Source organism: Ranitomeya imitator, chromosome 1, assembly GCF_032444005.1.
Source record: "Ranitomeya imitator isolate aRanImi1 chromosome 1, aRanImi1.pri, whole genome shotgun sequence".
Classification (NCBI taxonomy): Eukaryota; Metazoa; Chordata; class Amphibia; order Anura; family Dendrobatidae; genus Ranitomeya; species Ranitomeya imitator.
In genome coordinates, this window is record NC_091282.1 from 1,024,312,724 (window position 1) to 1,024,335,421 (window position 22,698).

General features: G+C 43.0%; 1 protein-coding gene across 3 annotated transcripts in view; it reads left to right on the plus strand.

The window, feature by feature from the left end:
* The window catches only part of GAB1 (GRB2 associated binding protein 1), a 131,978-nt gene that overhangs the window by 13,835 nt on the left and 95,445 nt on the right, over positions 1–22,698 (plus strand). The window lies entirely within an intron of this gene.

Consider the following 22,698-nt stretch of genomic DNA (forward strand, 5'->3'; position numbering starts at 1 on the left):
TTGTTAGCTATACTATGTAGTATCTTTTTTTGCATCAATTCGATCATAAAGGCCGTTTTCTTCAGTCTCCTCCAGACAGTTGATGTTCAGTTGTATCTGCTACTTAATGTCTGTGAATGATTTTATGAGGACTGTAATCTGAGGTACTTTCAATTAGTGTTTTCTCACAATGGTAACTTGGTAACTCTGATGAACTTACCTTTTGCAGGAGAGGTAATTCTTGGTCTTCATTTCCTGGGGTGGTCCTCACGAGAGCATGTTTCATCATAGGGGTACATTGTTTTCCTGACCTGCACTTCAATATACCTTTTTAAAGTTCTAGCATTTTTCCATATTGATATGCCTTCGAATATTAAAATAATGGACTTGCATTTCTGTTATTGAGTGTTCTTTGTTATATTCTGGCTTTGATCATTTGTGGATTAGAACTTAGCACTGTGTGGGACTGTGTATAAAAACTGCCTCTGCAAAACACTTGATTGTCGCAAACACTTTCTGAAATCCCGTGATTCCATAACTGATCTCTTAACCCCTTTCTGACATTAGACGTACTATCCCGTCGAGGTGGGCATGGCCCGTATGACCACCGACGGGATAGTACGTCATATGCGATCTACTATGTGCCAGGAGCGGTCACGGACCACCCCTGGCACATTAACCCCCGGCACACTGCGATCAAACATGATCGCAGTGTATCGGCGGTATAGGGAAGCATCGCGCAGGGAGGGGTTTCACTGCGTGCTTCCCTGGGACCCCGGAGCAACGTGATGAGATCGCGTTGCTGCGTGGGTCTCTTACCTCCTCCTCCCTGCAGCAAGCCCAGGTCCAAAATGGCCGCGGGGCTGCATCTGGTTCCTGCAGGGAGGTGGCTTACCAGCGCCTGCTCAGAGCAAGCCTGCAGGAGTGCACGTCAGATCGCTGATCTGACACAGTGCACAGCAAAGTGTCAGATCAGCGATCTTGCACTATAACATGATGATCCCCCTGGGGCAATGTTATGGTGTTAAAAAAAAAAAAAATATTCACTTGTGTAAAAAAAAAAAATAAAAAATCTCCCCCCCCCCAAAAAAAAAATATATTGTTTCTATAAATACATATCTTTATCTAAATAAAAAAACAATAAAAGTACACATATTTAGTATTGCCGCGTCCGTAACGGCCCGACCTATAAAACTGTCCCACTAGTTAACCCCTTCAGTGAACACCGTAAAAAAAAAAAAACTGCAAAAAAACAACGCTTTATCTCACCGCCAAACAAAAAGTGGAATAACACGCGATCAAGAAGACGGATATAAATAACCATGGTACCACTGAAAACGTCATCTTGTCCCGCAAAAAACGAGCCGCCATACAGCGTCATCAAAGAAAAAATAAAAAAGTTATAGTCCTCAGAATAAAGCGATGCAAAAAATAATTATTTTTTCTATAAAATAGTTTTTATCGTATAAAAGCGCCAAAACATAAAAAAATGATATAAATGAGGTATCGCTGTAATCGTACTGACCCAAAGAATAAAACTGCTCTATCAATTTTACCAAACGCGGAATGGTATAAACGCCTTCCCCAAAAGAAATTCATGAATAGCTGGTTTTTGGTCATTCTGCCTCACAAAAATCAGAATAAAAAGCGATCAAAAAATGTCACGTGCCCGAAAATGTTACGAATAAAAACGTCAACTTGTCCCGCAAAAAACAAGACCTCACATGACTCTGTGGACCCAAATATGGAAAAATTATAGCTCTAAAAATGTGGTAACACAAAAAATATTTTTTGCAATAAAAAGCGTCTTTCAGTGTGTGACAGCTGCCAATCATAAAAATCCGCTAAAAAACCACTATAAAAGTAAATCAAACCCCCCTTCATCACCCCCTTAGTTAGGGAAAAATTAAAAAAATGTATTTATTTCCATTTTCCCATTAGGGTTAGGGTTTGGATTACATTTACGGTTGGGATTAGGGTTAGGGGAGGGTCAGGGTTAGGTGTGTGGTTAGGGTTACTGTAAGGGTATGTTTCCACGTGCAGGAAACGCTGCGTGTCTGACGCTGCATAGAGCCGTAGCGTCAGACACACAGCGTCCAGATGTTACAGCATAGTGGAGGGGATTGAATGAAATCCCGTCTCCACTATGCGTGGTAACACGCACGCGGCGGCCCTGCGACTCCGGACATGCTGCGCGTCTTTTCAGATCGCAGCATGTCCGTATATCTTGCGGCGACGCTGCGTCGCCGCAAGATATAGCACAGGGCCCTATGGTGGGGAGCGATGATCCCGGATGTGTGCTATGAACACATCCGGCATCATCGCGTCCCAGAAAGGGGGCGGGGCTTACCGCAGAGCGGCTAAGCCGCTCCGACGATACCGCAGAGCGGCTAAGCCGCTCCGACGATACCGCCGGCCATCCTGAAAGTGGACACGCAGCCTTAGGGTTAGGAGTGTGTTTGCATTAGGGTTTCAGTTATAATTGGGGGGTTTCCACTGTTTAGGCACATCAGGGGCTCTCCAAATGCAACATGGCGTTCGATCTCAATTCCAGCCAATTCTGCGTTGAAAAAGTAAAACCGTGCTCCTTCCCTTCCGAGCTCTCTCGTGCGCCCAAACAGGAGTTTACATATGGGGTATCAGAGTACTCAGGACACATTGGACAACAACATTTGGGGTCCAATTTCTCTTGTTACCCTTGGGAAAATACAAAACTGGGGGCTAAAAAATAATTTTTGTGGGGAAAAAAAAAAAAAGATTTTTTATTTTCACGGCTCTGCGTTATAAACTGTAGTGAAACACTTGGGGGTTCAAAGTTCTCACAACACATCTAGATAAGTTCCTTGAGGGGTCTAGTTTCCAATATGGGGTCACTTGTGGGGGGTTTCTACTGTTTAGGTACATTAGAGGCTCTGCAAACGCAATGTGACGCCTGCAGACTAATCCATCTAAGGCCGGCGTCACACTACCGTGTTTTACGGACGTAAGAGAGGTGCTGAAAGTACGGATTGCATACGGTACAATGCTTCTCTATGCCCCAGCTCCTATCAGCCGCATTTTACTGATCCGTATTATACGGTGTTCTACGGCTGTAGAAAATCGCAGCATGCTGCATTTGTCACCGTATTGCGCAAAAAATACGCCAATGAAAGTGTATGGAGGCCAGAAAAATACGGATTACACACGGACCAGCAGTGTGACTTGCGAGAAATAGGCAGTGGTGTTCTATAGAAAAGCCGGCAATTCAGTGTGGTGTACAGTAAAATCACACTGACAGGTTACAATAGAATAGCTAAAATAAATGTCTACACATAGTATAGGGGTGTATGTATACATATATATATTTCATACAGCGCTAGATAGCTTAAAAGCCGGTAATTCAATTGCCGGCTTTTGCCATCTCCTTCAAAAACCCGACATGATGAGACATGGTTTACATACAGTAAACCATCTCATATCCCTTTTTTTTTGCATATTCCACACTACTAATGTTAGTAGTGTGTATGTGCAAAATTTGGGCGCTCCAGCTATTAATTTAAAGGGTTAAATCGCGGAAAAAATTGGCGTGGGCTCCCGTGCAATTTTCTCCGCCAGAATGGTAAAGCCAGTGATTGAGGGCAGATATTAATAGCCTGGAGAGGGTCCATGGTTATTGCCCCCTTGGCTAAAAACATCTGCCCCCAGCCACCCCAGAAAAGGCACATCTGAAAGATGCGCCTATTCTGGCACTTGGCCACTCTCTTCCAATTCCCGTGTAGTGGTGGGATATGGGGTAATGAAGGGTTAATGTCACCTTGCTATTGTAAGGTGACATTAAGCCAGATTAATAATGGAGAGGCGTCAGTTATGACACCTATCCATTATTAATCCAATAGTATGAAATGGTTAAAAAAGACACACAAACACATTATTACAAAGTCTTTTAATGAAATAAATACACAGGTTGTTGGAATAGTTTATTATACTGGTAATCCAGCTGAAGACCATCGCTCTGTTAAAAAGGTAAAATAAAAAAGCAACAATATCCCATACCTTCCGATGATCAGTCTCGTCCCACGCTGTAAATCCATCTGAAGGGGTTAACTAATTTTACAAGCAGGAGCTTTGCTAATGCAGCTGTGCTCATGCCAGTAAAACCCTGGGGAATGAATGGAAAGTAGGTCAATGACCTGTAGTTACCTTCATTTGCGGTGATGCGCCTTCTGCTGGATGTCCTCATATGAACTCGAGCGTGGGAAAATAGTCTGAAAAGTTCCCAGGCTCGAGTTCATATGTCATATGAGGACATCCAGCAGAGGGCACCTCACCGAAACTGAAGGTCGGCAATTGAATTACCGGCTTTTAAGCTATCTAGCGCTGTATGATTATAATCAGTGAGGTATATATATATATATATATATATATATATATATATATATATATATATATATATATATATATATATATATATATATATATATATATATATATATATATATATATATATATATATATATATATATATATATATATATATATATATATATATATATATACTCATATATATACTCGAGTATAAGCCGACCCGAGTATAAGCCGACCCCCCTAATTTTGCCACAAAAAACTGGGAAAACTTATTGACTCGAGTATAAGCCTAGGGTGGAAATGCAGCATTTACCGGTGAATTTCAAAAATAAAAATAGATCATTATTTCCCCATAGCTGTGCCCCATATAGTGCTCTGCACCGTTCATTATTTCCCCATAGCTGTGCCCCATATAGTGCTCTGCACCGTTCATTGTGCCCCATTGCTGTGCCCATATACGGTGCTCTGCACCGTTCATTGTGCCCCATTGCTGTGCCATATACGGTGCTCTGCACCGTTCATTGTGCCCCATTGCTGTGCCATATACGGTGCTCTGCACCGTTCATTGTGCCCCATTGCTGTGTCATATACGGTGCTCTGCACCGTTCATTGTGCCCCATTGCTGTGCCATATACGGTGCTCTGCACCGTTCATTGTGCCCCATTGCTGTGCCATATACGGTGCTCTGCACCGTTCATTGTGCCCCATTGCTGTGCCATATACGGTGCCATATGCTCCCTGCATGTCCCACATATATACACAGCTCTGCTCCCTGCATGTCCCACATATATACACAGCTCTGCTCCCTGCATGTCCCACATATATACACAGCTCTGCTCCCTGCACCGTTCATTGTGCCCCATAGAAATCTCTGCCGCCGCCGCCGCTGCTGCAATAAAAAAAAAAAAAACACATACTCACCTCCCTTGATTGCAGCTCCCGGCGTCTCGTTCCGGCGCCTCCATCTTCCCAGCGTCTCTGCTCTGACTGATCAGGCAGAGGGCGCCGCGCACACTATATGCGTCATCGCGCCCTCTGCCTGAACAGTCAGAGCGCAGACGCCGGGAAGATGGAGGCGCCGGCCGGGAAGATGGAGCGACGCCCGGCGGCTGGAACGAGGACAGGTGAATATGACATACTCACCTAGTCCTGGCGATCCTCGCGCTGTCCCTCTGCCTGGTCTTCGGTGCCGCAGCTCTTCCTGTCAGCGGTCACCGGCACCGCCGATTAGAGGAATGAATAGGCGGCTCCGCCCCTATGGGAGGTGGAGCCGCTTATTCATATCTCTAATGAGCGGTCCCACGTGACTGCTGAAGAGGGGAAGAAGCTGCAGCACAGAAGACGGGGAGGAAGGCAGGGACAGCGCGAGGATCGCTGGGACTAGGTAAGTATACCTCAGCGCCCTCACCCCCTCACCCGCCGACCCTGCCACCCACATTGACTCGAGTATAAGCCGAGAGGGGCACTTTCAGCCCGAAAATCTCGGCTTATACTCGAGTATATACGGTGTATATATATATATATATATATATATATATATATATATATATATATATATATATATATATATATATATATATATATATATATATATATATATATATATATATATATATATATATATATATATATATAAATTTTATATATATATATATATATATATAAAATTTTCGCCAAATTTCCGTTTTTTTTTCTTCCACTAATAAAAGCAGGTAATATCAAAGAAATTTTACCACTGTCATGAAGTACAATATGTCACGAGAAAACCGTGTCAGAATCACCGGGATCCGTTCAAGTGTTTCAGAGTTATAACCTCATAAAGGGACAGTGGTCAGAATTGTAAAAATTGGCCCGGTCATTAACGTGCAAACCACCCTTGGGGGTAAAGGGGTTAACAAGTCATACTTGTAGATTGGAAGCCATTTCCAGGTGCTTACCTGATGAAGCTGCATTATTTATAAATTTTATATAGCACCATTGATTCCATGGTGCTTTACATGAGAAAGGGTTACGTACAAATTACAGATATCACTTACAGTAAGCGGATTGGAAGCTGTGGATTCACAGCAGTTTTCCATCCGGGATTACAGTACCATGTAAACCTATAGAAAACAAAATCCGCAGTGCACATGCTGCGGAAAATACTGCGTGGAAATGCTGCGGTTTTTTTTTCCCGCAGCATGTCAATTCTTTGCGGATTCTGCAGCGTTTCACACCTGTTCCTCAATAGGAATCCGCAGGTGTTAAAACGCAGGTAAAATCTGCACAAAAAACGTGGTAAACACTTCTATTGCAGTGATACCGAAAGACCACAACACAGGTTAAGGACTTTTACTTTCCACTCAAGGCAGTGGACGTTAGTGGAGTTAAAATCCTCAATAGTAGACATTCATTCATCTGCTTTATGGGAAATTTGTTAGAAGGATCAACCCTCTTAAGCTGTCTACATGGGAATAGGAAGCTGATTAAAAGGGATAGCTGTAATCCAATTCCAGAGAAATCCACGTTGTTATTAATATGTAAATGAGCTGTTGAGATCTATGGGCTGACACTGATCTCCGTGAAAAGCTCCCTCCAGAGCTTATTGTAATTGAAAGGGAGAGTTACCAGTGTGAGCCATGTAATGGCTGAGGGTATGTGCACACGTCAGGATTTCTTGCAGAAATTTCCTGAAGAAAACAGGAAATTTTCTGCAAGAAATCTGCATTTTTTTTCCGCGTTTTTTTTTTTTAGCATTTTGCACAGCATTTTGCACAGCCCCATGCGGAAAGTAAGCAGATCAATGCATTCCTAGGTGTGCGGAATCCCCGCAATTCCGCAAATTTAATGAACATCTTGCTTTTTTTCCCGCAATTTGATTTTTTTTTTTCGCGGAAAAAAAAGCAACATTTGCACAAGAAATGCGGAATACACTTTAAATAATAGGATGCTTATGTAAGCGTTTTTATAGCGAAAAAACGCAAAAAAACGTGAAAAATACTGAACGTGTGCACATGGCCTGACAGTCTTCTTTCAAATCTACATGTCTCACATAGGTAATGCCCCTTTCATTTTAAATAATCCCTGTAGGGAGATTCTCAGTGAGATTAGTGTCCAACTCATAGCCCTGAAAAGCTCATTTACTTATTAGGGGAAATAAGTTTATTTCTCTTGAATAAGTTGTCTAGTTGCAGAAAACAAGGTATCCTTTTATCCAGCTTCCTATGACCTACATGACCATATAGACGGCTTGGGAGGGTGGATCCTGTTGATAGGAGTGAGTAAATTCTATAGTGGTACTGTTGAGTATTGTTTTACTTTAAGGCTAGTACACAAGTTTTCTGCTTTCTGTAGACTCCATATAGTCAGCAGTAAAAAGTTGACGGAGAGATTAAAGGGAACCTGTCACCCCGAAAATCGCGGGTGAGGTAAGCCCACCGGCATCAGGGGCTTATCTACAGCATTCTGTAATGCTGTAGATAAGCCCCCGATGTTACCTGAAAGAGGAGAAAAAGACGTTAGATTATACTCACCCAGGGGCGGTCCCGCTGCTGGTCCGGTTGGATGGGCGTCTCTGGTCCGCTGCGGCGCCTCCCATCTTCATTCCAAGACGTCCTCTTCTGATCTTCAGCCACGGCTCCGGCGCAGGCGTACTTTGTCTGCCCTGTTGAGGGCAGAACAAAGTACTGCAGTGCGCAGGTGCTGGGCCTCTCTGACCTTCCCGGCGCCTGCGCACTGCAGTACTATCCTCTGCCCTCAACACGGCAGACAAAGTACGCCTGCGCCAGAGCCGTGGCTGAAGATCAGAAGAGGACGTCTTGGAATGAAGATAGGAGGCGTCGGAGCGGACCAGAGACGCCCATCCGACCTGACCAGCAGCGGGACCGCCCCTGGGTGAGTATAATCTAACGTCTTTTTCTCCTCTTTCAGGTAACATCGGGGGGCTTATCTACAGCATTACAGAATGCTGTAGATAAGCCCCTGATGCCGGTGGGCTTACCTCACCCGCGATTTTCGGGGTGACAGGTTCCCTTTAAAGCAAAGTGTTTTCCAGTCACTTGACCTCTACAATGTCTATAGACCACTTGGCATTCTTGTGAAGATGGTCTCTGTTAATGCGCTACAAGACCACACGCTTATTGAGGTTGGAAAACTTTAGACCAAGTTCCCACCTGCAAAAGCGCTGTTTTGTCTGTAGTTATTTTCTGCAGATGTCTGCACCAAAATAAACCATAGTAATTAGCTCTGATTATTATTTTTACTGTTTCTTGCCACACTCTTTTCTCATGCATTTCTTTTAGTGCAGAAAAGCTATGATTCTTCACTTACACAGCAAATGCATCATGTTTTTTTTTGTTTGTTTGTTTTTAACTGTTTTCAGGCTCCTCAGAAAAGTCTGCAGAGGAAAATGGGCCAAAAACAACCATATCAACTCCGTCTGAAAGCACAGCAGGCATAAGTTTCACATCCACTTTGTGAAGGAAAAAAAAAAAAAAACATTGCTGTGTTTAAAAATTTCAACAAATAGAACTGCAGGGGAAAAAACAGCATTTATGCAACAAGAAAGCATGACCTTAAAGGGAACCTGTCACCCCGAAAATCGCGGGTGAGGTAAGCCCACCGGCATCAGGGGCTTATCTACAGCATTCTGTAATGCTGTAGATAAGCCCCCGATGTTACCTGAAAAAGACGTTAGATTATACTCACCCAGGGGCGGTCCCGCTGCTGGTCAGGTCGGATGGGCGTCTCCGGTCCGCTCCGGCGCCTCCTATCTTCTTTCCATGACGTCCTCTTCTGATCTTCAGCCACGGCTCCAGCGCAGGCGTACTTTGTTCTGCCCTCTTGAGGGCAGAGGATAGTACTGCAGTGCGCAGGCGCCGGAAAGGTCAGAGGCCCGGCGCCTGCGCACTGCAGTACTTTGTCTGCCCTCAACAGGGCAGAGCAAAGTACGCCTGCGCCGGAGCCGTGGCTGAAGATCAGAAGAGGATGTCATGGAAAGAAGATAGGAGGCGCCACAGCGGACCGGAGACGTCCATCCGACCTGACCAGCAGCGGGACCGCCCCTGGGTGAGTATAATCTAACGTCTTTTTCTCCTTTTTCAGGTAACATCGGGGGCTTATCTACAGCATTACAGAATGCTGTAGATAAGCCCCTGATGCCGGTGGGCTTACCTCACCCGCAATTTTCGGGGTGACAGGTTCCCTTTAAACATGTCATTAATTAAAAATTATTTAGCATACATAATTTTCATTAGCCTATCACTCTTCCACATCCAAATTACAAACTAACTAGAGTTAAAGGGAACCTGTCACCAGGTTTGGCCAATACGAGTTACAGCCACCGCCTTTCAGGGCTTATATACAGGATTCTATAATGCCGGATAAAAGACCCCAACCCAACCTGCAAGAGAAGAAAAGTAAGTTACACTCACCTGGGGGTGGTCCGGTCTGATGGGTGTCGTAGGTCCAGGTCCGGCGTCTCCCATCCTATTGTGATGCCGTCCTGCTTCTTGCTTCATGTGGATGACGCAATCTTGCCTTGCGCAGGCGTGTACTATGGAGGACAGAGAATGAACTTCAATCCAATATTGCAGCCAGCGGGTAAGGAAAGGGTGAATCAAACACCCGAAAAACCCGCCCATATGGCTGAAAATTGTTCTCTCCAAATTCAGGTGACAGAGTCCCTTTAAGAGTTAACGCCGCAGCCATGGAACCACCTGAATGCCCCCTTGGCTGCCATCTTGGTACTCCTCTGAATCTCAGTCAGGTTATAATTGAGCTTCATAGGAGATCGTAATTTACACTATATAATGCAATACACTTGTACTGGAGAATATAGTATAAGCAATTGATCTCAGGTTAAAAAAAAAATAATAATTTGAATAAATTCTTATAAAACCCTGGTCCCATTGATAACTCTTCTGAAGTATAGGACATCTCCTTTTAACATTTAAAGTATTCTTAAGAGCATATACTGTAAGTTTTTGTGTTTTTTTTTTTTTTTTTTTTTAACCATTAGAAGGCAGTGTTCAATCACTTTGTATAACTTTAAGATGTAATATAAAACTGGTTTATAGGTGACAAAGGGCATATTGATGCATAACAGGGCTAAAGGTAAAATTCTAGCGTTATATTGTAAACGTAAAAATTTCCCCCGGATTTGCTTATTTTTATAAATTCCATTGCAATAAATTATTTCTTTTTATAGGGCTTGGAGGCTGATTATAAAATTTGGCTCTTAAGCAGACCACACACGCTGTCATGTCTGTAGTTTCAGACTAAATGTGTTGTTGTCTGGATTGCACGCTTAAAGGGAATGTTTCTTTGTAATAGTAGTTTTGTCCATTCAAAGTTTGTTTTGTAGGGATATGCTGCTGTTCTACAAAAAACAAACCAAAACAATCCCAGCCCTTCTCTTTACAGTCAATGGGGACCATTTGATGTCATTGGGGTCCTTCATGTGACTAACCTATTGAAACTTGAATTTTGTCACTATTTTCCAAGACCTGAACCGTTTTTAGTTGTTCTGTGGATAGAGCTGTTTGAAGGTTTATTGTTTTTGCATGGCGAGCTGATGAATTTATTTTATACCATTTTTAGATAGATTCGTTTTGGACAGCTTCTTGCATTCTTTTGCGGTGTTGCCCAAAACGTAATTTTGGCATTTCACGCAGAAATATAGGCACATATATCTGTGGAGTTATTATTGATTGAGGAATATTCTGCCATGCTGAATGTATTTGGGAACACCAATCAAGATCTGCTGCTGGCAGCTCCCTTTGCAATTGCCGACCAATGACTTCCCAGATAAGCTCAATGGTAGACAAGTTTGGAGATGGTGCAGGCCATGGTAGCACATTTACAAGTGGCAAAATAAGCATTGAAAACATCACCAAATTTCTAAGTACCGTAAATATATTTCTAAAGGTGTTATTTACATGAAATTCTCACCCGTTCTCACTAGTAACCCATCCAATCCACACAACAAGTAAATCAAACCATGTGCATATCTTATGTGTAATAATGAGAAATGATGTGGGAAAATGATTGAGCACGCTTATTAATGCTTTGCACAAAGCCTTTGTTGGTGATGACACCTTCAAGATGCTTCCTGTATGGAGAAACTAGTCACAAGCATTGCTCAGGTGTGATTTAGTACTGTTCTTGCGCTCAAACACTCTTCAAATGGCTGGGCTATTCAAGCAGCTTTATTTTCTTTATCTGAAACCAGTTGAGAGTTTTTTTTTGCTGTGTGTTTGGGAATTTTGTCTTGCTGAAATGTCCACGCTTGTTTCATCTTCATCATCCTGGTAGATGGCGGCAGATCTTTTTTTTTTTCAAGAATGTTCAGTGATTTGTCCATTCATCCTTGCTTCAATTATATGAAGTTTGCCACTGGCGCAAGCTGAAAAACAGCCCCACACCATGATGTTCCCACCTCCAAACGTCACTGTTTATAAGGTGTTTTTTGTGGTAATATGCAGTGTCTTTTTGGCCTCCAAACCTGGTATGTATCATGTCATCTAAAGAGTTCAATTTAGGTATCATCTGACCGGACTATATTCTCCCAGTATTTCACAGGCTTGTCTAAATGTTGTTGAGCAAACTGTAAACGCGCTTGAACATGCTTTTTGTTCAGCAATGCAGTTGTATGTGGTGAGCCCCAACGGTACTCACAGGAGCCTTCAGTAAAAATGGTTCTGTAACCAATGCCATCAGTAGTATGTTTTGCAACAATAAAGTTGCAAAGATCTTGAGCAATAGCACCGTTAAGGGTATGTGTCCACGGGCCGGATTACATCTGGACTAGCTGCAGATTGAACGCTGCGTCCAACCTGCAGTGTCCAGATGTTACAGCATAGTGGAGGGGATTTTATGTGCGAACACGCATCCGGCGGCCCTGCGTTTCCGGACATGCGACGCGTCTTTTTAGAAGCCAGCATGTCTCTCTACCTTGCGGTGACGCTCCATTGCCGCAAGGTAAATAACAGGGCCCTATGTATAGGGTGCGGAGATTCTGGATGTGTGCAATGAACACATCCAGAATCACCGCGCGTACAGAAGGGGGCGGCGCTTTGGGCGGAGTGGGTTTTCCGCTCTGTCCAAAGTGCCGTCAATCCGGTCAGTGGATACGCACCCTTAGAAATATTTACTTAGAAATAGATTTGGTAACGTGTACAGTACTTATTTCACCCACTACAGGACACTCGGACTGCTCACAGTAGCATGAGGAACACGCAGTCTGGCTTTGTTGTGTTGTAAAACGGCTCCTGGGACACTTTGGAGATATGGCCATACCACTTCTTCCACGACCAAATCATTGTAACACCCAGCTGTTCATGTACCTGGAATAAAAACTAGCGGGGTCAGGTTACTGTACAGCATGCAAGGCGTTTGCACATTATTGGGCTATGAGCCAGACGTCAAGCTACATGTGTTTCATTTACCTCATGGCACCGCTCTTAAAGGCTTTCCTGAAGCATCGCAAGACAAGAATGGAGGCTGGAATGCAGGTCTAGCCTCTTCAGCAATCAGTTTGGATTTCGTCTTGTATATGGTGACTGACATAGATTGGCCTGGAGAAAATCTGGGCAAACGCCATGAAGCCGTTCACAAGGGAACGCTGCAGTGGTCCTACTTCTGTGTGGTGCGTGGCAGAGCGTACAGTACCAGAACTTTCCAGTCTTCAGTCCAGCTTCACTAACAATGATTTGGTTGTGGAACAAGTCATACGACCATTTCTCATGTGTTCCTGGAGTCATTTTACAACACGACCGTGTCAGGCACATTTAACAGGTTACCAACAGCGGGCAGAGCTCTGCTCTACCCACTGCTGTAAAAGGCAGAAGACGACTGAATAACCATTATCATGTGCTGAAAATGGCGTGGGCTCAGAGCCTCCATACACACGCCCCTGAATAGCCCTGTAAGGCTATGTGCACACGTTGCAGATTATTTGCGTTTTTTTAGCGTTTTTGCGCTATAAAAACGCTATAAAACCGCAAATAATCTGCATATATTAAGCATCCTATAATTTTTAATGAAATCTGCAACTTCTGTGCACATGATGTGCGTTTTTCCGCATGAAAAACGCATTGCGGAAAAATAATGAACCTGCTCATTAATTTTGCGTTTTTTTTCGCGGTTTTCCCACTGTCTAATGCATTGGGAAATGTCTGGGGAAAAAAAAAGCAAAAAAACGCGCCAAAACCGCGCAAAAAACGCATGCGGATTTCATGCGGAAATCTGGCAGAAATGTCCAGATTTTCACAGGAATTTTCTGCATGAATTCCTGAACGTGTGCACATAGCCTAAATATGTGGTGGATCTTGGGAAGAGGCTTACACCACCTATTAGTTGGCTGCTTGTGTCCGAAATGTGCTCCTTAAAGGGACACTGTCACCTGAATTTGGAGGGAACAATCTTTAGCCATAGAGGCGGGGTTTTTGGGTGTGTGATTCACCCTTTCCTTACCCGCTGGCTGCAATATTGGATTGAAGTTCATTCTCTGTCCTCCATAGTACACACCTGCGCAAGACAAGATTGCCTTGTGCAGGCATGTACTACGGAGGACAGAGAATGAACTTCAATCCAATATTGCAGCCAGCATGCAGCCAGCGGGTAAGGAAAGGGTGTATCAAACACCCAAAAACCCCGCCTCCATGGCTAAAGATTGTTCCCTCCAAATTCAGGTGAGTGTCCCTTTAATTTCGACCCCCACCTTTTTTCCTTTCCTCTGTGCCTAGAACACATCAAAAATACAGTGCAAGTCGCAAAAAAACTTTTATTTTTATTTTTTTTATGTAGGTTTGGGTGCAAATTATGCCAGAATTCTGACAATTTACTTGAAAAACACAAACGATTGACTTGACAGTTGTTCCACTAATGCATGTTTCAGTGGTTCATTAATTTATTTCAATGGTTAGCTAGATGATCACACACTGTGTGGTTTTATTCATTGGATGGGTACAGTGTAGGCATCTTCAGCATATGGATAAGTTAGTGGGATTCATGCAAGAGAGCAAATTGGAAGACACCTTACAAATATCTTTGCTATGCAATAGAAGCTGACTTTATCTTTTTATTGGAGATGAATTCGTAGATGAATTCTACAAATTTTGAAAACTTGTGTTGTATAACAACTTATTAAAATTTTATATATATACATATATATACACACACACACACACACACACACACACACACACACACACACACACACACACACACACACACACACACACACACACACACACACACATATATACACACACACACACACACACACACACACACACACACACACACACACACACACACACACATATATATATATACACACACACACACACACACACACACACACACACACACACACACACACACACACACACACACATACATATATACACACACACACACACACACACACACACACACACACACACACACACACACACACACACACACATACATATATATACACACACACACACACACACACACACACACACACACACACACACACACACACACACACACACACAGTACAGACCAAAGGTTTGGACACGCCTTCTTATTTAAAGACTTTTCTGTATTTTCACGACTATGAAAATTGTACATTCACACTGAAGGCCTCAAAACTATGAATTAAAACATGTGGAATTATATACTTAACAAAAAAGTATGACGCAACTGATTGTCGTATATTCTAGGTTCTTCAAAGTAGCCACCTTTTGATTTGATGACTGCTTTGCACACTCTTGGTATTCTCTTGATGAGCTTCAAGAGGTAGTCACCGGGAATGGTCTTCCAACAATCTTGAAGGAGTTTGCAGAGATGCTTAGCACTTGTTGGCCCTTTTGCCTTCACTCTGCGGTCCAGCTCACCCCAAACCATCTCGATTGGGTCCAGGCCTGGTGACTGTGGAGGCCAGGTCATCTGGCGTAGCACCCCATCACTCTCCTCCTTGGTCAAATAGCCCTTACACAGCCTGGAGGTGTGTTTGGGGTCATTGTCCTGTTGAAAAATAAATGATGGTCCAACTAAACGCAAACAGGATGGAATAGTATGCCGCTGCAAGATGCTGTGTTAGCCATCAATTTTGAATAAATCCCCAACAGAGTCACCAGCAAAGCACCCTCACACCTCCTCCTCCATGCTTCACAGTGGGAACCAGGCATGTAGAGTCCATCCATTCACTTTTTCTGCATCGCACAAAGACACGGTGGTTGGAACCAAAGATCTCAAATTTGGACTCATCAGACCAAAGCACAGATTCCCACTGGTCTAATGTCCATTCCTTGTGTTCTTTAGTCCAAACAAGTCTCTTCTGCTTGTTGCCTGTCCTTAGCAGTGGTTTCCTAGCAGCTATTTTACCATGAAGGCCTGCTGCACAAAGTATCCTCTTAACAGTTGTTGTAGAGATGTGTCTCCTGCTAGAACTTTGTGTGGCATTGACCTGGTCTCTAATCTGATCTGCTGTTAACGTTCGATTTCTGAGGCCGGTGACTCGTATAAGCTTATCCTCAGAAGCAGAGGGGACTCTTGGTCTTCCTTTCCTGGGGTGGTCCTCATGTGAGCCAGTTTGCCACAAAAAACTGGGAAAACTTAATGATACGAGTATAAGCCTAGGGTGGGAAATGCAGCGGCTACCGGTAAATGTCCAAAGTAAAAATAGATACCGATCAAAGTAAAATTAATTGAGACATCAGTAGGTTGTGTTTTTTGAATATCTATATTGAATCAGGAGCCCTATATAATGCTCCTTAAACTTTATGATGACCCCATAAGATGCTCCATATTAAAATATGCCCCATATAATCCTGCATAAAGGTTAATAATGGCCCCATAAGATGCTCCATAAAGATATTTGCCCCCATATAGTGCTGCACAAATGTTATGGCCCCATAAGATGCTCCATAAAGATATTTGCCCCCATATAGTGCTGCACAAATGTTATGGCCCCATAAGATGCTCCATAAAGATATTTGCCCCATATAGTGCTGCACAAACGTTATGGCCCCATAAGATGCTCCATAAAGATATTTGCCCCATATACGGTAATGCTGCACAAATGTTATGGCCCCATAGATGTTCCTTACAGACACTTGCCCCATTTGCTGTTGCTGCGATAAAAAAAAAAAATCACATACTCACCTCTGTCGTTCAGGCCCCCGGCACTTTCAATATTCACCTGCTCCACGTTCCGGTGCCGCTCCATCTTCAGCGTCTTCCGCACTGACGTTCAGGCAGAGGGCACGCACGAACCACGTTACCGCGCCCTCTGACCTGAACGTCACTGCAGAAGACACTTTAGACGGAGCGGCGCCCGGAACGAGGAGCAGGTGAATATCGCGCAGTGCTTCCCCTCCCCATTATACTCACTCCTGGTGCGGTCCCTGCAGGTCCCTGCTTTCCCGATGCCGCAGCCTCTTCCTGTACTGAGCTGTCACCTTTACCGCTCATTACAGTAATGAATATGCGGCTCCGCCCCTATGGGACCATGTGACCGCTCAGTACAGGAAGAAGCTGCTGGGGAGGCAGGGACCGCACCAGGAGCAGGTGAGTATAATTAGACAGCCCCCGCTCCCCCTCCCCTGCCGACGACTCGAGTATAAGCCGTGAGGGGGACTTTCAGCCCAAAAAATGGGCTGAAAATCTTGGCTTATACTAGAGTATATACGTGTGTGTGTGTGTGTGTGTATATATATATATATATATATATATATATATATATATATATATATATATATATATATATATATATATATATATATATATATATATATACACATATATATACACACACTATATAATTGTCTAAGGGTCACTTCCGTCTGTCTGTCCTTCTGTTTGTCCTTCTTTCTCTCACGGATATTCATTGGTCGCGGCCTCTGTCATGGAAATCCAAGTCACTGGTCGCGGAAGAAAATGGCCGCTTCTTCCTATAATAATATAAAATGTATATGTATATCTCTTAATATGATTTGAGTTATGCTGCACATTGGTCTCTGGGTAATGTTATAGATGGACCTGTGATTCTCATCTGACAGTAAAATCAATGCCATCACGTTGACTTGAAATGTAAACCTTCTGTGATGCTGGAGTGGTTTTTTAAATAATGCTGCAAGTTGTTAAACAATGAGGTATCCTGTGGTGGGGCCCCAAGCGATCACACAGTTATCACTTATCCTGTGATGTCTGTAGGGACAAACCCACATCTGCATTCTGATAATTGAGATGGCTCTGCTCATTCTCTCCCAGTTTGTACAGCAAAGCTGATAAGTTAGAGGGTGCAGGTCTGCGCTAGTAGTCAGTCTGAAAACTGGAATTTTATGTAAGATATTTCTTCAAATACACTACAAGCAAATTGTCCTAATTGTTTGATTTTTCAATAGAAAAAAAAATCTGCAATTTACAATAGCTATAGATGTGACAGGAAAAAATGTCCATAAAATGTATATATTGTATATCGGTGCTTTGTGCTACGAGACCTGGAAAGCCAAAGTAGGCCAGTGTATTTACTGAGCTGGCCATATGGCCTGTGTTGGTCATACCTGTGTTCCCAGGCCTGCAGATATGCGTGCATTTGTCAGCGGTTAGCTAGTCATGGGTCACACTTGGGTTACGGGCCATAAATGCTATGATACGGGTTAATTGCCTGCTATTACTGTGATTACTGCAGCTGGTTTCACCAGTTCCAGACACACAGGCCGTTGTGTTAATTGCAGGTTATGATCTCTATTTGGGCTGATCACCTGAAGCATAATTTGTGTTTATAAACTGTGTCCAAGGCCTAATCTGTTCTTGGACATATAAGGGTATGTTCACATGCAGCAGCTTTGTGGTTTTTTTTTTTTTTTTTTTTTTCATGCAGAATTTTTAAAAAATATTTTTACATTACTAGCAATGTAAAATTCATGTGGAAAATCTCATCCATATGCTGTCTTTTTTCCCATGCATTTTCTGAGCTGTTGGGCATTTTTCTGAAATCCGCAGGATGCCAATTCTTTTTGCATTTTCACCCATTCACATGAATGAGAAAGTGTTAAAAAAAAAAAAAAAAAAAAATCATATTGTACGCAGCGCTTCTCCTGTCAAGACTGGTGCAGAAAGATCTGCAGCAAAAATGTTGCTTGTGAACATCCCCTTAAGCGAAGGTCACACAAGCATTTCTAAAATTCTCTATTCATCTGGAAAACTCTGTCAACTCGCCCAACGTAGGAAGAAACCGGTGACTACTGCGATTGGCCGTAGTGATCCATTGTGGGACATAAAGTAGTGCACCCTGGCAGTAACACTTTGAGTCTATAAGGCCTCCTAAAATTGACCTAATTTGAGCATTTTCTTGAGAATGTTCTCCTTCTTTCTTCAGTTGGGAGCCCCATCACTCACATGCCATCCCCAGAAATGGAAAGCAAACCAAGTTTAGAGGAGACAGGGGGCATCCCAGAAATATAGAAATGCTACTCCAGTCACATCAAAAAAGGAATTTTTTTGCCCTTTTTCAGTTTCAGTTCTCAGCACAGGTTCCCAGATGAGAGAAATCCCAAGCACTGAAAATTGACTTACCCGACAATTGTTTCAACTTGCCACAGCTTTGCCCTAAGACCTGCATGTGTGCTGTGTATAATTGGAACTTGATTTTCTGGTTTGGTCTGCTTTGTGGCAGACTGTCTTGGGCAGGTGATCTTTTTTTTTTCTTTCTTCTGAAATGAAAACATCTTGAATGCTTTTACTTGTGGCTAAATTAAAATGCGCTACAGACTTTTTTGTTTAGTGATAACCAGACTGTTAAGTGTGTGTTTTTTTTTAGTGTGTTGGGGTGGAGGATGGACCTAAAAACTGTAAACTTTAATGCTATGGAATTCTCCTAAATGAAGTATTTAACTGATGAGTTCTACGGTCCATGGATCTATTCTATGGAGAGGAGCGTCCACATGGTTACAGAAGCAAAACTGGCAGTCCAACTGAGATAATGGTGGTGAAGGAGCATTTGCTCTAAAGTTTACCTCTGGATAGCGGCTCATTCAGACATCAGAAATATATCTATTCCCGCTCACCCCCCAAAAAGTCATGTGTTTGGTCATCGTCAGGTTTTTTTTTTTTTTTTTTTGCATTGAAAAAAAAAACAGATGGAGGTTTGTCAAGATTCTTCTATCATACAATCTGTAAAAATAGACCACACCCATATGGCATACAAGTGCGTCCGATACTTGGTCTGCGAAAATACAGATACGGTATATGAACAGCTGTATATGGACTGCAGCTATTTGAGTTCTATTAAGAACATGCATAAAAGGGAGAAACTGATGTCAGGTGCTTTTTACTTTATCGTCTGATTGACCTACTGCCCTTTTTAATCGTAATCACTCCAGCATTTTGTTTTTTCTTCAGCACTGGAGTGGTGGTTTAAACCCGAGGTTCCTACTCTTGGGCTATGTTCACACAATCAGTATTTGGTCAGTATTTTACTTTAGTTGTAAGCCAGAAGTGGAGCAATATGAGGAAAGGTATGATAGAAACACTTCACCACTAGTGATGAGCGAGCTTGCTTAGACAAGGTGTTATACGAGTGTGCTCCTGTCTAAATTGAGTATCTTTGACGTGCTCAGAAAAATATGCTTGAGTCGGCGTGGCTGCATGTCTCGTAGCTCTTTGACAGCTGCAAGACATGCAGCCATGGCAACTTGACTTTTTTTTTTTTTGAGCACGCCAAAAATACTCGATTAGGACATGAGCATGCTCGTATAACGCCTTATCCAAGCACGCTCACTGTTCACCACTTCTCCATTTATCACCCAGTCCTGATTTTGCCTTACAAATACTGCTATAAAATTGCTGACCATGTACTGAATGTGTGAATGTGGCCTCATACTAACCCTCCGCGTCTTTCCCTTTTTTTTTTGGTGTGGCGCTGGTCCCGCTGTGCCATCTTGTGACCGTAAGCTACATCACAAGCTCTCAATGTAAGTCTATAAGGGCCAGAACGAGACTCTCATAGACTTACATTGATTACTGGCCACCGGCTCACCCCATAAAACACTGGAGCAGCTGACAGGTCACAGACTGCAGGAGATAGACGGGACTGGCGGTGATGCCGTAGGTGAGTATAATACCGGGGACTTAGATTTGAAGCACCGTTACAGTGGTAACATAAAAATAACAAACCCTGGAGTGGTGCCTTGAAATGATTTGGTACTTTGCTGATAGAAATGTATTGACTGACTGTGCTCTCCTTCTGAAACTAGCACCCGTGTTCTGATTTCATACCCCATTGCCTGGTCCGGAATACTCTGAACACCAGCATGGAGCTACCCCACGTGTGTGTCTAGCATACAATGAAATGGTTCATTACTGTCCACTTCAGCTGTAGGTAGGGGTGTCGCTCTCGAAACAAATGCAAAAGGTTCTGTGACAGAAGTGGCGGTCGTAAACTGGAATATCTGTGTCAAATTAATAATGTATATTAAGTAATTAATTTGTGTAGTAACACTCCCAGCAACCCATGTCCCCGGCCAACCCCTGCTCAATCAATTGAGGACACCATAGAAGATGAAGAAAACAATCTGTGTTCGCCTGTCAGTGGTGCCGTCCCAGCACTGTCGGTGCTGCTGTTCCCCAGCGGGTATCGGACATAGTTGCCGCGTATCTGCTGCAGCCAATCAGCAGCTGCAGCCTTTACAAAGTGGCGGCACTTTGTCTTTATTTTATCAGATGTGTTTGGGGACATGATTTTATGGTCTTTCAATTCTCCAGATATGACAGGTCCATACAGTGGCCGCCGGTGGTGGAGCATGTGCCCTGACCTGTCCAGCAGCCTCTAACAGAAAAACTCTGCACATAGGAAATGCTATTTTTCTATTGGAGGAGACTGACGGACAGACCTGGTCACATGCTCCACCACTGGCGGCCATTGTATTGACTGGCGGGCTGTGCAGTCTGTGAAGAAGGTGACACAAACAAGTGAAGGAGAAAAACCTGTAATACTGATAGGTAAGTGAATACAAAATCATGTTCCCCACATCATGGTAAAATAAGAGTTGGCCACAATGGCTGTAATCCCGGACATGCATGGAGAACAGCAGTCCTTTGTCTACATCTGGTTGCATGGAAGCACTTTTCAGGATAATGACTTTTTACTATTAAATTTCCCACAATGTGGTTAGTAAAATGTTATCTCAGGACATATACAGAGGAAGTATTTTTCCCCCCTTTAAATATAGCAATTGCAGTTCAGGCTAAAGTTGGTTGTGAGAATGGGTAGTGAGCTGTCCAAGCCAAATCCATGGCCAGTTCACTTATGCCTCTACAGATTGCGTCTGCTATGAAAAATATTAAGTACTAATTAAAGATATCTGTATTAGAACCTGCATACATTATTAAATCAATATATTAGACCTGATGAAACTGGTGTACTTAATTTGAAAATCCATGTGAGAATCTGTAGTATTCTGTGATTAAAATGAACATTGTGTGAGTTATTCTAGAGCAAGATTGCCCTTCTGATATGGATTCTCAAAGTGCACCAACCTCTTCGCGGCCCAGGTATGTTGAAAAGGTTTTCACAACGGAATTGGTTAAAGTTGCAAATTGCTTGTAAACAGAAAAGCAACTTGTTAATTAAAATACTCTACATGTTCTCCAGATCAGAGGTTTTTTCTTGTGTTTTCTGCTTGTAGCCTAGATTACTGGTCACCCCTGCATTCTAGCAGAGATTGGAGGTCTCCAAGGCAAGGAGAGCAGTGCTTTAAAGATCTTTGTTAGAGCCAGCATGTGTTGCTCTGAAGCTTGCCGGATCTGAGCTCCTACAATTTTGCTGAGACAAAAAGATCTCTTGTAACATTGGAGAGCTCACATTTTGATCCAAAAGCTCAACCATAATAATTTTTAAAAAGAGTGGGCTCCCCCCCTCCCATTTTTTGACAACCAGCCAAGCTAAAGCAGATAGCTGGGGGCTGGAATTCTTAGGCTGGTAAGGGACCATGGATATTGACCCACCAGCCTAAAGATAGCAGACTGCAACTGTCCAGAAAAGGCACATCTATTAGATGCACCAATTCTTGCGCTTTGCCCGGCTCTCAACAATTGCCCTGTAGCGGTGGTAAGTGGGATTGGTGTCACCTCTGTAATGTCTGACATAAAGCTCTGGGCTTAGTAATGGTGAAGCGTCTATAGGACACCTGTCTGTCCATTACTAATCCTATAGTTATATGGTAAATAAAGACAAAGCCAGAATTAAAGTCTTTTATTTGAAATAAAGCAAAACAGTTTTACTTTATTTAAAAATAACAAACACCGTTATACTTATCTAACGCCAAATTCCACTGTATCCCTTGTCTCCTGTAATAACATTTAAAAAAAATATTTATATCCCTCACGTGTTTGCTGTTC